General features: G+C 41.7%; 1 protein-coding gene across 2 annotated transcripts in view; it reads right to left on the minus strand.

Annotated features, from left to right (window-relative positions):
* PARP1 (poly(ADP-ribose) polymerase 2) overlaps positions 1-16,385 on the minus strand; it is a 517,112-nt gene that overhangs the window by 171,005 nt on the left and 329,722 nt on the right. The window lies entirely within an intron of this gene.

Consider the following 16,385-nt stretch of genomic DNA (forward strand, 5'->3'; position numbering starts at 1 on the left):
GTTGCGTCACCCTCCCAGTGAGCCTTCCCAGCTCAGAAATCGATCTGCTGAACTGATGCCTGATTTGCCTCACAGAAACCCCAACGCTGCCTCTACATGACTGCGTCAACCCCTCTAGCTTCTGCGTCACCCTCCTGGAGCTGCGTTGTAACGCTGCCTCTACATGACTGCGTCAACCCCTCTAGCTTTTGTGTCACCCTCCTGGAGCTGTGTTGTCTCTCCCCGGTGTTGCACTACCTCTCTGTTATGGGTTCACGGCCTTGGACGAAAGTCCCGTTGTCGAACTGCCCCTCTCTACACTAGAAGCTTACTCCAAAATTCTCAGTAAACCACGCCCCAGAATTTCGATCTAGCTCAATTGTTGCTCCCATTTTGTGTGTTCTCGAACTGAACCCAAGCCTTCTTTTATACTTTTCCTGTTGAGAAATCAATGACCCTGATCTAATTTCTAATCAATGGCTAAGATTAAATTAGACTTGATACTCATCTCTTAAAAGCTTCTCACCCATATTTTCATTAATATCCATTAATATTTTAATTTTCCTAAGTTTAGGCTTGGGAACCCCATTAAAAATATTATTTGAATTTCACCAAACGATTTCTAGGTCTTGGAGATCTCATGTGTTCTAATCCCTCCACAAAATTTTGGAACTAGAGCACATTCGATGCTGCCCAAAAATCAACACTCCCTCTTAGCGAGGAATGTGCTCTAGCAATACTTCCCAGAAGAAGTATCACACTGAGCCACGGCATCAGTCCTCTGCGTCGTTGATGCTTGGCCTACTACCCTTCATCCACTGCACTGTTGCAAATGACACTGCCATTGTCAATATTGCGCCCGTACTACAGCTCCCTCACAATATGCTGCATCATGTTGCCCATAGCACTGCCACTGCTAATTGTTGCACTGCAACTCAGTCGCTGAGAAGTAAGCAACTGAAAAGCCACCCAAAAGCTGACCTGCTGGTAAGTCTAGATATCCCTCAACGTTGAAGCTACCTCTGCTGCTAATCTGTGTTGACCCTCTGATGCTACTGCGCTGCTATTGTATCGGCTTTGTGCCTTCTACACTAATGCAACACTCCACTGCGCTGCTTCAAACGTTGGCACTCTAGCTCTGCCATTGTTGCTCCATCATCCCTCGCACCGACTCTCATCATTCTGCTACTGTCATTAAGGGCTCTCGTAGCCGTATGTGATCCAAAAGTTTGGGCACATCAAGGATCTTTCTCTTATTGTAGTCCTCCCGATTACAGCTCAATATCGCCCCACCTCTTCTCTAGAGTTGCATGGCGCAATCATCATTGTCCTCTCCATCAGCATTCATCGGCGCAAACTTTGAGTCGAACTTCTCTTCTTTGCCCTTTTCCGATGCGTGGCGAAATGACCCATTACTCCACATCTGAAGCATCTAACTTTTGATATGTCCTCCTTTGATTTTTCTTGCCCTTGTTGTCCCGCTAATGCAAGCGCCGCATCGTCCTCTTCCTCCTTGATTCTAATCCCTTTGCTACTGCTTCCCGCCTTGGTCCACCGTCTGATCTCTTCCTGTCGAAGAGTTGCCTACATCTCCTCCCAACTGGGAAGAGAAGCCCTCAAGATGCTTTGGACAAAAGTTTCCCAATCTTTAGTGATTGCATTCAGGGCAGCCCTAACCATGAATTCAGCATCTGGTGTATACCCTATGGAGGTTAGTTGGTCACGGATCCTTTGCAATCTGAGAAATAAGGGATCGATTTCTTCTCCCTTCTGCATTTGAAACTGTCTCAGCTGACTCTACCCACATCTCCTCACAACTGGGAAGAGAAGCCCTGCCCAAGATGCTTTGGACAAAGGTTCCCCACTCTTCAGTGATTGCATTCAAGGCAACCCTAACCATGAATTCAGCATCTGGTGTAGACCCTGTGGAGGTTAGCTAGTCACGGATCCTTTGCAACCTGAGAAGGAAGGGATCGATTTCTTCTCCCTTCTGCATCTGAAACTGTCTCAGTTGACTCTCAAGCAACATCTTCCGTTGAACGAAAGTTCCCTCATACAATGTGGTCAAGGCCTCCCACATTTCCCTTGTTGTGTCTTTCTCAACAATATTTGGGATCACATGATCCTTGACCCCGTCTAAGATCATGCACTTTGCTTTTCCCTGAGCCTCCTCGTACTTCTTGAGAGGATCAACATCAACCAGAACAGCAACCCTCCGCAAGGCATAATCCTTGATGCGATTTTTATCCAAAACTGTCAGGATCCTAGCCTTCCAAATGACAAAGTTGGATACTCCATTCAACCTGTCCTGATCCCTCAATCCATTGACGGCCATCTCTACTCAAATGAATGTCGAACTAGTTCTCTTCTCCCTCTTTCGTTGTCGCACCAACAAAACTCGAATCTGGATTTCTTTGACACTAGAAATCCTCTAAGAAACAAGCTCCCTCTGAATTTCGATTTCCTTCACGGAAATCCCTCTGCCAACCAATATCGAACCACCCCTCTGATCTATCTTTGTTGTTGCTCAACACTGGATCTAGATTTCTTGGCAAGAAATCTTTTGAGGAATTGATTCCCTCTACTTTGCTTCAGTCCCACAAGGTATTGTTCTACACCAACAGAATAAGCACCCCACCAGCAACTACAGATAAAATATGCGTTGCACCTCTAGCCACAATAACCGGAATAATGAGACTCAGCAGTCTCCGCGTTGGCCAGATAACCACTGCCTTGCCCTCTGCAGCAACAGCGTCACCCAATCAGGCTGATGTAGGCTCTGTGTGAGCCTCCCTTGGTGACTACGTCACCCTTCCTCTACTCTTGGCCTAAAACTGCACTGTCTCTCGTGACAGTTGTCTTCATGCACAGATTTTCCTCTGTCCTTTCGCTGATGGCTTCAGTCCTCCTTGATCTGCAATCCCTCTGATACCATGTGAAAATTTCTAAATATAACAAATCAGAGATCCTCCTATAGTAAATTGATTTGCATTACCTTCTTGTGTTCTTCATCTTAACAAGTTATTTTCAGAAATATTAAGAAAATATTAATGCAAATACACTACAGCCTACACCAATATACAGATCAAGCACTGAAAATGAAATGAGACAACCACATAAAGGACACACTTATTTTTGGACTAAACGCCCCCGGAGAAACCCAATGTCGGAAAACGGTGCAGCAGATATGAGGGTTTTATTACTAAGCAAATTTCTGAATACAACTAGGGTGCCAAATCTGGTTCACCCAACTGAGAATAAACCCAGCAAAAGTACCTTTATCCAGAGACAGATATTTTGGCGAATCCTGCAAGTTGATGAACAAACCCCATAGGTGACTACCAAGTCCCTAGTGTTGTACCGCGATGGCTACTCCTAGCTCTACGCTGGAACTACATCACCTCCTCTAGGAGCTGCATCACCCTCCCACTGAGCCTTCCCAGCTCAGAAATCAATCTGTTGAAACGATGCTCGATCTGCCTCCAAGAAAACCCATCGCTACCTCTGCGTCACTGTGTCAGCCCCTCTAGCTTTTGCGTCACCCTCCTGGAGTTGCGTTGTCTCTCCCTGGTGTTGCACTGCCTCCCTGTTATGTATTCTCGACCTTGAACGAAAGTCCCACTGCCGAACTACCCCTCTACACTAGAAGCTTACTCTGAAATTCTTAGTAAACCACGCCCCAGAATTTCAATCTAGCTCAAGTGTTGCTCTCACTGTGTGCGTTCTCCAACTGACCCCAAGCCTTCCTTTATACTTTTCCTGTTGAAAAATCAACGAACAAGATCTAATCTCTAATCAACAGCTAAGATTAAATTAGACTTGATCCTCGTCTCTTAAAAGCTTCTCACCCATATTTTCATTAATACCCATTAATATTTTAATTTTCCCAAGTTTAGACTTGGTAACCCCATTAGAAATATTAATTATTTTAATAAAATATAATCCGGGTGGAATTTCACCAAACGATTTCTAGGTCTGGGAGATCGTATGTGTTCTAGCCTCTCCACAAAATTTTGGAGCTAGAGCACATCCGATGCTACCCAAAAATCAACATAACATACTCTGAGAGAACCCGAGTGGGGTATGTTCCGAGAGAGACAATGACAAAGGTGTCTATAAATCATTGATCTCGCCAGCATTGTGCTCTAATCTTATGGAGAGATAGAGTTGTTAGTCAAGGCCTTGCTATATGACAATGTTGGATGATATGATGGTATAATGATCCGAATTGGATCATTATATTTTTTGTCATCCATCTCGATGCATTTAGAGTCTAGAAAGTGGAGGAATCCGCGTACGGGACCATTTTCACTGGTGGGACCCAATTTGGCAAAACGGGGTCTTAAATCTTACAGGGGCGTTTTGATGCATCAAAAGACGTTTCTTGGACCGCATAAAGCGTCGCACCTTTTGCTGTTATTCTACACACACAGAGCTTTCCAACGGCGCAAGAATCACGTCAAATGGAGTCTGTATGCAAAAGTTATGCCAGCCAGAAGTTGACCTTCCTGTTTTCACGCCTATAGTTCAAGAGGATGTTGCATCAGCCCCCCATTGTTCATGGAAAAGGGGCTAGCCAAGTGCTTGTGATGTAAAAGTCTCTCGAAGAGTCTATTTTGTAACTCTAGTTAAGAGTTGATGTAGTCAAACTTAACCACTATTAGGCTATCGAGTTGTGTTATAACCGGGCCCTTAGGAGGAAGAGGCATTCCATTCTTTCGAGAGCATTTTGTTCCATACTTGAGCAAAGATAGCCAGGAGAGATAGGAGGTAGAGCACATAGAGAGGATATGTGCACTTTAGCAACCCATGGGCCACAGACATTACTTCTTTGTATTTGCAGTCATATTTCCAGACAGAGAAAGAGAGCGAAGCGGCCTCACATTCTCGCTGGGTTTTGTCCCATAAGAGTTTCCCAGATAGCATATCTTGTGTATTATGTGTGTGAGCTTATTTTGTCATTCTCTACTTTTCTGCTTGATTTACTTTTACATGCATGCACTAATTACAGTTAATTTTATAGATCTAGAAATTAAATAAAACTGTAATAGTGTAGAATCTCAAATTTTTAATATAATATTATTAGATTTGTTGTGACGAATTGTTCAATGGAATATCCACGGCAATTTACGGGTCCAGCTAATGCAATTCACTAGCTACATCTATGAGATTAATGGCCCGGTTATAACACAACCTGATAGCCTACTAGTGGTTATATTTGACTACATCAACTCTTAACTAGAGTTACAAATAAGACTCTTATAGAGTCCTTTACATCACAAACACGTGGCTAGCCCCTATTCCATGAACAATGGGGTGTTGACGGAGCATCCTCCCGAACTATAGGTGTGAAAACAGGAAGGTCAACTTCTGAGTGGAATAACTTGTGCACATTGACTCTGATTGATGCGATTCTTGCGCCATTGGAAAGCTCTTCGTGTGTAGAATAGCATCAAATGGTGTTGTGTTTGAGCAACAAAGTTTTAACCCCAAAAACGCTCCCAGGAGGTTTCAAACCCTGTTTCGCCAAACTGGGGCCCCACAAGTAAAAATGGTCTCGTGAGCTAATTCCTCCACTTTTTCCACTCTAAATGCATCAAGATGGATGACAAAAAATATAATGATCCAATTCGGATCACACCTCCCCATTCTGGGAGGATTTTGGTCCCCAAAAGCTTTTACTGAAAGAGGTGAGGAAATTTTTCCTCCACCTTCCCTCTGGTGTACCATTTAGCTTTACCAAGAAGTTGTCCCTTCAATCCAATTTGCCAAAGGTCTTGTTGCCCTTGTCTAGTAGTTCTGGATCTCTTCTGCAAAACTATATCTTTTGTCAACTCTGCCTTAGCGTCTGCTGTCAAATCCTCCACAAAAGGTAGGACCTGTTCCTCTTCCTGATCTAGCATGGAAGGCTCATGGAGTTTCAAATTCTCCAAATTTACAACTAAGTAAATGCGCATATATGGTGGTAAACTGAGTCGATAGGCATTATCACCCACTTTTTCCAGTATCTCAAAGGGACCATACCTTAGAGCCTTGATTTTCTTACCAGGCCCTTGCAACCTCTCCTTGTTTAACTGTAGCCATACTATGTCTCCTACCTTGAATGATTTCTCTCTTTTGTGTTGATCATGCCTGGCCTTATACTTCACTTGCGACTTTTGCAGTGTTTCCTGTACCTTTAAATCGATCTACCTGGTCTTCTCTATAAATTTTTCAGCCCTCAAAGTATCTCCTGTAAGATCTTCCTTCACTCCTCCTTGTTGCCCATATGCAATATCCAAAGGTGAAGGTGGAAAATATCCAAAACAAGTTTCAAATGGGGACTTTCTTGTAGAAGTGTGGATTGCTCTATTATAAGAATGTTGTATATATACCAGATTTTCATCCCAGGTCTTCGGATGCTTCTGGTTGTAACCCCTCAGAAGTTGCACCAAATTCCTATTGACTACTTATGTCTGCCCATCTGTCTGTGGATGGAACATTGTAGATCTTCTCAACTTCATGTCCATCTTCTCCCAAAATGTAGTCCTTAATTCATTGAGAAATCTTGTATCCCTATCTGAAATGATGCTCCTTTATATCCCAAAGTGTACCCAAACATGTCCAAAGAACAAGTTTGTTGCTTCTTGTCTATTGATGGTCTTTTTACAAGGCATCAAAACACACATCTTGCTGAACCTGTCAACTACCATGAACAGGTAGTCATCTCCCTTGCGGGTTGTCGGTAAACCTCCCACAAAATCCACGGAAATGCTCTCCCAAGCACGAGTAGGTAGAGGTAAGGGATGATACAGACCTTGTTTCATGTTGTTAGGCTTGTCCTCATCCTCTGAATATGCCTATCTGTATGCATCATGGGTGAATGGCTCCATGTACATAAGAGTCCCCAAAGTTGTAATCTTTGATGTGGGTGGCCTTGAAAGCATATCAGCCAACTTGTTTGTGCTACCCTTCTTATACTTGATCACCTAATTGAACTGTTGTAAAAACCCCATCCACTTGTAGTTCCTAGTCTAATGTAGCTTATTCTGGACCTGCAGGCACTGTAATGGCTGGTGATTTGTGAGGATTGTTGTCTTCACTCCCATCAGATAGTGCTTCCACTTCTTCACAGCTTGCAACATGGCATAGAGCTCCTTGTCATAGGTAGGGTAGTTAAGGACTGCCCCATGAAATACTTGATAATGGTAGCAAACAGGTCTTCCTCCTTGCATCAAGACAGCTCCCATGTCATACCCACTCGCATCTATCTCCACTTGAAAGGGTCGTTACAATTTTGGTAGTACCATAATTGATGCTTCGCTTATCTTCTTCTTTAACTCATCGAAATCCTTCTGCTGCGCTTTTCCCCACTAGAAACTCTTTCCTCCTCCTGTTATGGCGTGGAGCGATGCTGCTACCGCTGTAAACGAGGCTATGAATTTCCTTGGGTACTGTGTTGCTCCAATGAAAGTCCTAACCTCAGTAACATTAGTAGGCACCGGCCATTTCATGATGGCCTCCATCTTGGAAGGATCTATCTTCAATTCTACTCCACCAATCACATATCCCAAATACACCAAGGACTGTTGTGCAAACTCACACTTCTTGAGATTTGCTAGCCGCTAGTGCTTCTTCAATGTTTCCAGCACCTGCGTCAAATATGAAATATGCTCCTCCCAAGTAACACTATATACCAATATTCTTGGAAGCATCTATCTTGAATTCTACTCCACCAATCACATATTCCAAATACACCAAGGACTGTTGTGCAAACTCACACTTCTTGAGATTTGCTAGCCGTTGGTGCTTCTTCAATGTTTCCAGCACCTACGTCAAATATGAAATATGCTCCTCCCAAGTAGCACTATATACCAATATATCATCCAAATAGACAATAACAAAAGAAACTATAAAAGGGCGTTGTACATCATTCATTAATTTCATAAATGTAGCTAGTGCATTACATAGGCCTTGCTATATGACAATGTTGGATGATATGATGCTATACAGATGGGTTACCAATCCGACTTTTCTTATTAGAATTCTTTAGATTGAGAATGTCCAAGTACCTTGAACGGATTATGAATACCTCCCAAGTTAAGAGGGAGTGTAATGGCATATGTAATGTTGATTTTATGTATTCATAGAAAAGAGAAAAATAAATTTATTAATATTATTCTTGAGGCATGGGTTTCATTTTCAAAAGAAAATTATTTTAGGTCAAGCTCCCATTGAAAGCTTCTAGGATTTGTCATTGAGTCTATAAAGTCGAAAGATTCATTGTCATGTATGAATAGCCCTTCTTAACCCTTCTTGGGCATGTTACATATTGTCAGAAAAAATATTTGAGTGAAAGACAAAGTCAAATACCCCTCCAAGACCTTGTCGAACCCAAAGGATCAAGTCGGCCTACAAAAGGTGCAGTCGGCCTCTCTAGAAGGTAAATTCAACCTATTTGATGGCTCAAGAAGAGCTATATAAAGAGGAACTCGACCTCACTCAAGAAAAACTCACTCCAGCATACAAGAGTTCGATCAAGGAAGGAAAAGAAGCCTAATCAAGGAAAATCAAGAGAGGAAGATCGAAGCAATTACAGGTTTATTTTGGGTCATTCTCCTCCACACGTGTGAAGTGTAAGCACGAAGTTGCAATCATCTTCAAGAGCTATATTTTTGGACTAAGAAAAGTCTCACTAGCAAGCCAAGAAGACAAAGAAGGGAAACCAAGTAGAGCGAACAAGAGAAAAGGGAAATTTGTCCATTTTCAAGCCTCTTATGTAACCTAGGGTTTCTGCAGATGAAACCGTAGTTGCAGATCTGCTATAGCTAGCCAAGATTTTGAGTTAAGGGGGCGAAATCCAAAGCAATAGATAAGTTTGACTAACGTTGACTTCAAGGTAGAAAATCTCATCAAGGAGAAATTTTAACTTGGTCGTGGAGGGGATTTTGGTCAACGTTCTAGGTATTGGAATTTGCCTATTGAAGATTCTATAAGAATAATAATTTTGTGGCTTTTCCTCTCAATATTGGAGAGGTTTTGGCCCTGGTTGATTACATATATCTTGTTTCCTTTATAGTGTTGCAAACAGCTCGATTTTATCTCGAAATCAGGATTTTTTAGCCTAGCAGAGGTTTGCCAATTTTTAAAAATATTTTTATGGTATCTTAATTTTGTCGATGTTTGCCAATTTTTTAGTGATATTTCCACGATTTTTTGGTTTTTCAGACCCCTTGTCGATGTTTACCCATTTTTAAAATTATTTTTATGGTATTTTAATTTTTTCGATGTTTGCCGATTTTTTACCGATATTTTCCCGATTTTTACGATTTTTGGTTTTTTCAAACCCTTGTCGATTTTATCCCGATGCCGATGTTTGTAACATTAGTCCTTTGTCTCATTGTTCTTTATGTTTTGAGAGTTGTTTGATGAAGTAAACACTATAATAATCAAGCTAAAAGAAGAACCTAATCAAGATAGGTAAAAAGCATTCACAAGCAGTTATCATAAGCTAGAGAAATCACCCTCCTCTTTTGCCCTAGATTTCTCAACAGGTGAGGCCCATGAGAACCTGCCTGCCTAAGATTTCTCAACAGGTGAGGCCCATGAGAACCTACCTGCCTATTGTGAAACTTCATTAGCAACAACTTTGTGTTGTAACAAATTTGGGGAAGATGCCCCAACTTGATGTGATAATAATAAACCATGCTGAGATCCATGCGCTAATTATCGCAGATATCAAAGAATTTTATCACCAACTTTCTTGTAGATGTGCATTGAGAAGTTTCCAACGTGTCACAACATATCCCTCGTTTTGCAAGCTTGATGAATACGTTTAGTTCTCTATTCCTTATTAACATCCTGATATTAAATATCAGTGTTGCAAAACTTTATGATTTCTCCTGATTTTACCATTTTTAAGAGTTTTTCAATCAGAGTCCATGTTTATTATTGTTTTAAGAGTTTTTCAATCAGAGTCCATGTTTATTATTGTTAAGCTTTGCCAATTCATTTCCAATATTTTTCAATTCAATGGCCCCCTCCAATATTTTGTCAATGACAATTTTTGCAACATTGTTACATATTTCATGGGACTAGACGGAGCAGAGGGTTGAGGGGCTGAACTCTAGCCGCCTCGACCCTCTGGTTTGTGCCTCCCTTCTTCTGAGTGGCCGAGATTTCTTTTGTGATGCCAGAGTCATGATCGTGTGGGTTCCCCTATGGCATGCGGGGTTCGGTGGCCTTCTTTGCTTACTCGTGGTTCGCTTCGGCCTTTTCTATCGGGGTTCTTTTCCTACTGGCGTTTGGCTTTGATGCAACTCAGGTTCTCGTCTGGTTGCACTGTCGTTTGTCACGTTAACCATTGCTGCCTCCTTCGTTTGTCTCGTCTTATATTCTCAGCATAGTTTTTGTCCTCTATTATTGGGGACAGAGTTATTTGTCTGTGACTCCTTTTGGGGCTTTTTTACAATCTTGCGTGCCCTGATTTCTTGTATTTCTCAGTTTTGTGGCCTAGGGTTTGTTTCCCCTAGGGATTTATTTTTCGTCTCAATGTTATGCATTTTTCCATGGCTCCTTGATCGGAGAATGCTCTCTGGAATGCACTTGGGCATATGTAAAATGTAATTTCCTTCTTCTCTGATGAATGAAATTACGCGTCGTTTTTCTACTAAAACACACAGGTAGATATTTTTAACAGCGGATCTTGTGTTGGAATTCCTAGAAATGGTCCCAATGACTCCTACCATGCAACAATACATGTTATTCTCAAGTGTCGGTCGTTCGGCTTCACTATGGTAATGCTATAATGTTGATTTGGGGTAGCATCGGATGTGCTCTAGACACGAAAATTAGTGGGGAGGCTAAAGCACATGAGATCTCCAAAACCTAGAAATCATTTTGGAAAAATCCATCTGGATGAAGAGTTATTAAAATAATTAATATTTTTGATGAGTTCCTTAAGTCAAAACTTAGGGAAATAAAAATATTAATGGGTATTAATAATGATAAGGATGAGAAGCTTCCAAAAGATAAGAATCAAGTCTATTTTAATCTTAGTCGTTGATTAGGGATTTAATCTCGGTCGTTGATTCATCAGGAAAAGTATAAGAGGGAACTTGAGGGTCAGTTGGAGACACAATGAGGGAGACCAGTCAGTTCGATTTTTGGAGTGGGGTTTGCTGAGAAATTCGACTAGAAGACTAGATTGCAGCAAAGAATGAGAGACATGAAGGGAAAATCAATTATAGGTCGAGATCATGATGCAGAGGCATCAACATCAGGAGACTCATGCAGATTTTCATAAAGTTGCATAATGGATAGAAATTTCGATTTCTCTATGTTGGCTTCCAGATTGGAAGAAGAAGTTACTTGTATAACAAGCTCGGCATCCTCTGAGGTATGGTATATAGACAGTGGAGCCTCCTGGCATATGACAGGAATCCGGGAATGTTTCTCTGCGTATAAGTTCGAAAGGATGAATTTTCAGATCACCATGGGGAATAAGCAAAGTGTACTCCAGTAGGATAGGGGACCATAGTGTTTCAAACATTAACGGGAGAGCGGTTCTGGGCCACCAATGTGCTGCATGTGTCAGGACTAGTGATGAACTTACTTTCGGTATCACAACTTCAAAGCAAGGACTATGACGTTTTCTTCATCAAGGAGAAAGTGTACGTCAAACACCCAAGCTGGAAAAATAAAGTGCAGATCGGAATTAGGAATAACAAGTTGTACAGGTTACAGCTAGAATCACCAATGGCACTGATAGGCAGTGACGGTGTCAAGGATCTGAATGAAGTATGGCATAGAAGGAATGGGACACTTGCACCATGGGACGCTGAGAATTCTCAAGAAAACTGTAACAGAAGTTCCAGATCTTAGTGCAAAAAAAGATGATGTATGCAGAGGATGGGATCTGGGCAAGTATCCCAAACCATTGTTTCCTAGAAGTAAAAACAGGGCCAAGAGTGTACTAGGATTGATACACTCAAATATCTGCGGACCAATGTCCACTAAAGCTCTTAGTGGTGCCAGATACTTCGTCACCTTCATCGATGACCGCTCCAGGAAAACTTGGATTTATTCTTTGAAAACCAAGGATGAGGTTTTTTGTCGATTCAAAGAGTTCAAGGCTCTAGTGGAGAACCTGACTGGAAAGAAAATAAAAGTTTTGCGCTCAAATAATGGTGGAGAATATGTCAACAAGGACTTCACAGACTTTTGTGCTAGGGAGGGCATCAGAAGAGTGGACAGCTCCGTACAATCAGGAGCAGAATGGAGTAGCATAAAAGAAGAACCAAAATATCGTGGAAGCAGCCAGGGCCATGATGTATGATTAGGATATGCCAAAATTCCTGTGGGCGCATGCAACACGGCAGTATATGTTCAAAATAGAACTCCTCATCGGACATTGGCCAAGATTATTCCAGAGAAAATCTTCACAGGGAAGACACCTAAAGTCAGTGATTTCATGATATTTGGGAGCTTAGCATATTGTCGCATACCCGAGGAAAAAAGGAAGAAGCTGCATCAAACTGCAAAGAAAGGGTATCTAGTGGGATATAGCGAGAACGCTAAGGCATACAAAATCTATCTTCCCGGGAGCAGGAAGGTAGTAGTTCGACAAGATGTGAAGTTCATGCAGGATAGGGCCCTCAGAAAATCTCGAGAAATGCCTTCCGAGGAGCAGCCAAAAGATGAGCCGTTGGTCAAACCACTTCAACCAACGGAAGTCAAGAATTCTTCCTCAAAACAAGAAGAATCACAGGAGGAGGAAGAGCTAACAGAAGCACCTGCTACCAGAGGAAGAACGAGCAGGGAACTTCGTCAAATTCTGCGAGATGCAGAGGATTTCATCGATGCACCAAGAAACAACAAAAGGGAGCGAAAACAGCGAAATAGATATCAAGAATTAGTGCCTCAGGATGGGGAGGCTGCTCAACATTAGGTTTGGTTGGATGCGATGGTAGAGGAATACAACTCTATAATGGTGAACGATGTCTGGGAGGTAGTGTCGAGGCCTCGAGACAAATCGGTGGTAGGTTCAAGATGGATCTACAAGATCAAATACGCTATAGATGGCAGAGTGGAAAAATGCAAAGCCAAGTTTGTGGCTAAGGGGTATGCGCAGAAGGAAGAAATTGACTACAAAGAGACCTTCGCCCCAGTAGCCATGTATACATCTATTAGAACCGTGATATATCTTGCAACACAGATGTGATGGGAGATTCATCAAATGGATGTCAAAACGGCATTCCTGAACAAGGTGATAGAAGAGGAGGTATACATTGAACAACCAGAAGGCTTTGAAATACATGAGAAGAAGTCTCATGTATGCAGATTGAAGAAAGCCTTGTATGGGATGAAACAGGCACCTAGAGCATGGTATGGTCGAATTGTTGGCTACTTGCAGAAGATGGGGTTTGTCAAGAGTGATGCAGAGCCAAATCTCTACTATCTGGTTGTAGAGAATGAGCCTCTAATCCTAGTATTATATGTGAATGATCTCTTCCTGACAAGATCATCCAGGCTCATCGAGAACTGCAAGAAGAATCTAGCCACGGAATTCGAAATGAAGGATTTGGGACAGATGCATTATTTCCTGGGGTTGGAAGTTTGGCAGCAAAAGGGGGAGATCTTTCTTGGACAAGGGAGATATGCTACAGAAATTCTGAAGAGATTCAGGATGCAGGATTGTAGAACCATGGCTACTCCAATGATCACCAACTGGAACAAAATTGATGCAACAGAAGACAAGGATGTTGATCCCACCTTATACAGGCAGCTCATAGGATCCCTAATGTATCTGGTCAATACCAGGCCAGAGATTTGTTACACTGTCAACACCCTCAGTCAGTTCATGGTGGAACCGAAGAGGGTGCACTGGGCAGCAACGAAACATGTTCTCAGATATTTACAGGGAACAACCGATTATGGACTCTTATACACCAGGAGTAAGGATATCAAATTGAATGGATTTACTAATGCGGATTGGGCAGGAAGTTCAGTAGACCGGAAAATTACTTCTAGGTATTGTTTCAACATTGGATCGGGAATGACCTCCTGGTGCAGTAGGAAACAGAAATCCATAGCTCTGAGCTCAGCCAAAGCAAAATATATGGCTGCAAGCACAACTTCGTGCGAAGCCATATGGCTTAGAAAACTACTTGTGAACCTATTCAGAAGAAAGATGGAGGCGACCAGGATCATGTGTGATAATCAGAGTTGCATCAAGCTCTCTAAGAATCCAGTGTTTCGCGATCGGTCAAAGCACATTAATATTTGGTGTCACTTTATTAGAGACTGTGTCCAACAAGTTGTATAGTTGAGCTACAGTCCTATAGAAAAAACAGGTGACAGACATTCTTACCAAGGCTCTTGGAAGAACAAAGTTTGATTATTTCAGGGAGAAGATGGGGATGATAATCCATTTCAATAGCAGAAATGGGTATGATGTTGCAGTGCAGTAGCAGTTAGCAGTAGCACAATGCAACATAATGAGAAGAGGTTGCAGTGCAAATGCAATGTTGGGAAGAAGGACCACCAGCAGCATGGATGTAGAGGGAGTTGCAGTGCAGATGCAGTGTTGGGAAGAAGGACCACCACCAGCACGGATGCAGAGGGAGTTGTCGTACGGATGCAGCAGTGGCAGTGGCAGAGCCATGGGCACCAGTACAGGATGTAGCAGTGCATAGGATGTTGGGCGAGGAGGCCTAACATCAGCAGAGGTATTGGTGCCATATAATCAAAGTGATGCTCAGTGTGGAGTATTACTAGAGCACATTCCCGCTAAGAGGAAGTGTTGATTTGGGGTAGCATTGGATGTGCTCTAGCCATGACAATTCGTGGACAGGCTAAAGTACATGAGATCTCCAAAACCCAGAAATCGTTTTGGAAAAGTCCATCCGAATGAGGAGTTATAAAATAATTAATATTTTTAATGAGTTCCTAAGTCTAAACTTAGGAAAATAAAAATATTAATGGGTATTAATAAAGATAAGGATGAGAAGCTTCCAAAAGATAAGGGTCGAGTCTATTTTAATCTTAGCCGTTGATTAGGGACTTAATCTTGGTCGTTGATTCATCAACAAGAAAAGTATAAGAGGGGACTTGAGTGTCAGTTGGAGACACACTGAGGGAAACCAGTGAGTTCGATTTCTGGAGCGAGGTTCGTTGAGAAATTCGAACTAGAAAACTGGATTGCAACAAGAGGTAGTGAGTACAGAACAAAGAAGCAGGAACAGTACCAGAAGATCAACGCAAAGATCAGAGAGGCAGACGTAGAGCCTCTCAGGAAGACGCAGAGGCAGCGGGATGGCACAGTCACTGGATGGCCTGCGTGGGTGACGCAGAGAGGCGGGATCTGAAGCAAAGGGTCTCGAAGCTGCGCAGAGGCCAGCAAGGCTGACGCTGAATCTAAGGGAGGTGCTGGAGAATTTATCTTTGTTGGGTGAGTCTGTTTGGCACCCAGTTGTACTCATGAAAAGGTGATTAATAAAATCCTCCTCTGCTGCATTGGTTTTCTTGCATTGGGTTTTTCCAGAGACATTCGTCCAAAAATAACTATGTTGATGTGTTTGATTTTTGTGCATGTTTTGTTTCTGTTCTATGGTGTGATATCTGCAATAGAGTTTATTTTAATATTTACTGAAGCGATTTCGTAAATAACTTGTTGAAGAATAAGTAGGAAAAATAAATCAGTTGCTGCAGTAATAGAATTTTCACACATAATACCTTTAAGATGAAGCACTATAAGGAGTAAAGCGATACTTGTTGGTTATTCAATATGAGATTACCAATCATAGCAAAAGAATCTGGAAAATAAAGGGAATTAAGATAACTGATGCACCATACTGCTTGGCAGAAACTGGTAAGATTTCAAAATAAAATTAAAAGGATTTGAATACAAACAAAAAATTTCTATTCCAAGACAACTTTGGATATCGTATGCAGTAAGAGAGAAAATGAGCACAAACAAACAATGAACAGAAAACTTCAATATACAAAATGAGCACAAGGATACACAAACCCAAGGCATATATATAATATATAAATTAGAGAAGAAGACTGGTGTTGGCACGAAGTACAGAAAGTTGGAATTACAGAACTGGCCAAGTGAAGAGCTGGAATGAAATATTTCAAGACATCAATGAGAAGAAGCTGAAACATAAAACAAGTTTTCAGCTGAACGGAAAAATCAACATGTCCGGGACAAACATGCTACAGATTGTACAATCAAAAACTGAATTCCACTATTCCTATGAAGAAGAATGGGTCATTCAGACAAGCAGTTCCATAGACAAAATTATGAATAATATGGAAAGTGTATGCAGTAAATCTTGCATTCAGAGAAATCCATGACATTATTCAAAGGCACACCATGTATCATGATTATATTATGCATAATAAATTCATTCCTGATTTCA

Source organism: Pinus tabuliformis, chromosome 9 (genome assembly GCF_031772625.1).
Source record: "Pinus tabuliformis cultivar Carrire ecotype Pingquan chromosome 9, CPIR1, whole genome shotgun sequence".
Taxonomy (NCBI): Eukaryota; Viridiplantae; Streptophyta; class Pinopsida; order Pinales; family Pinaceae; genus Pinus; species Pinus tabuliformis.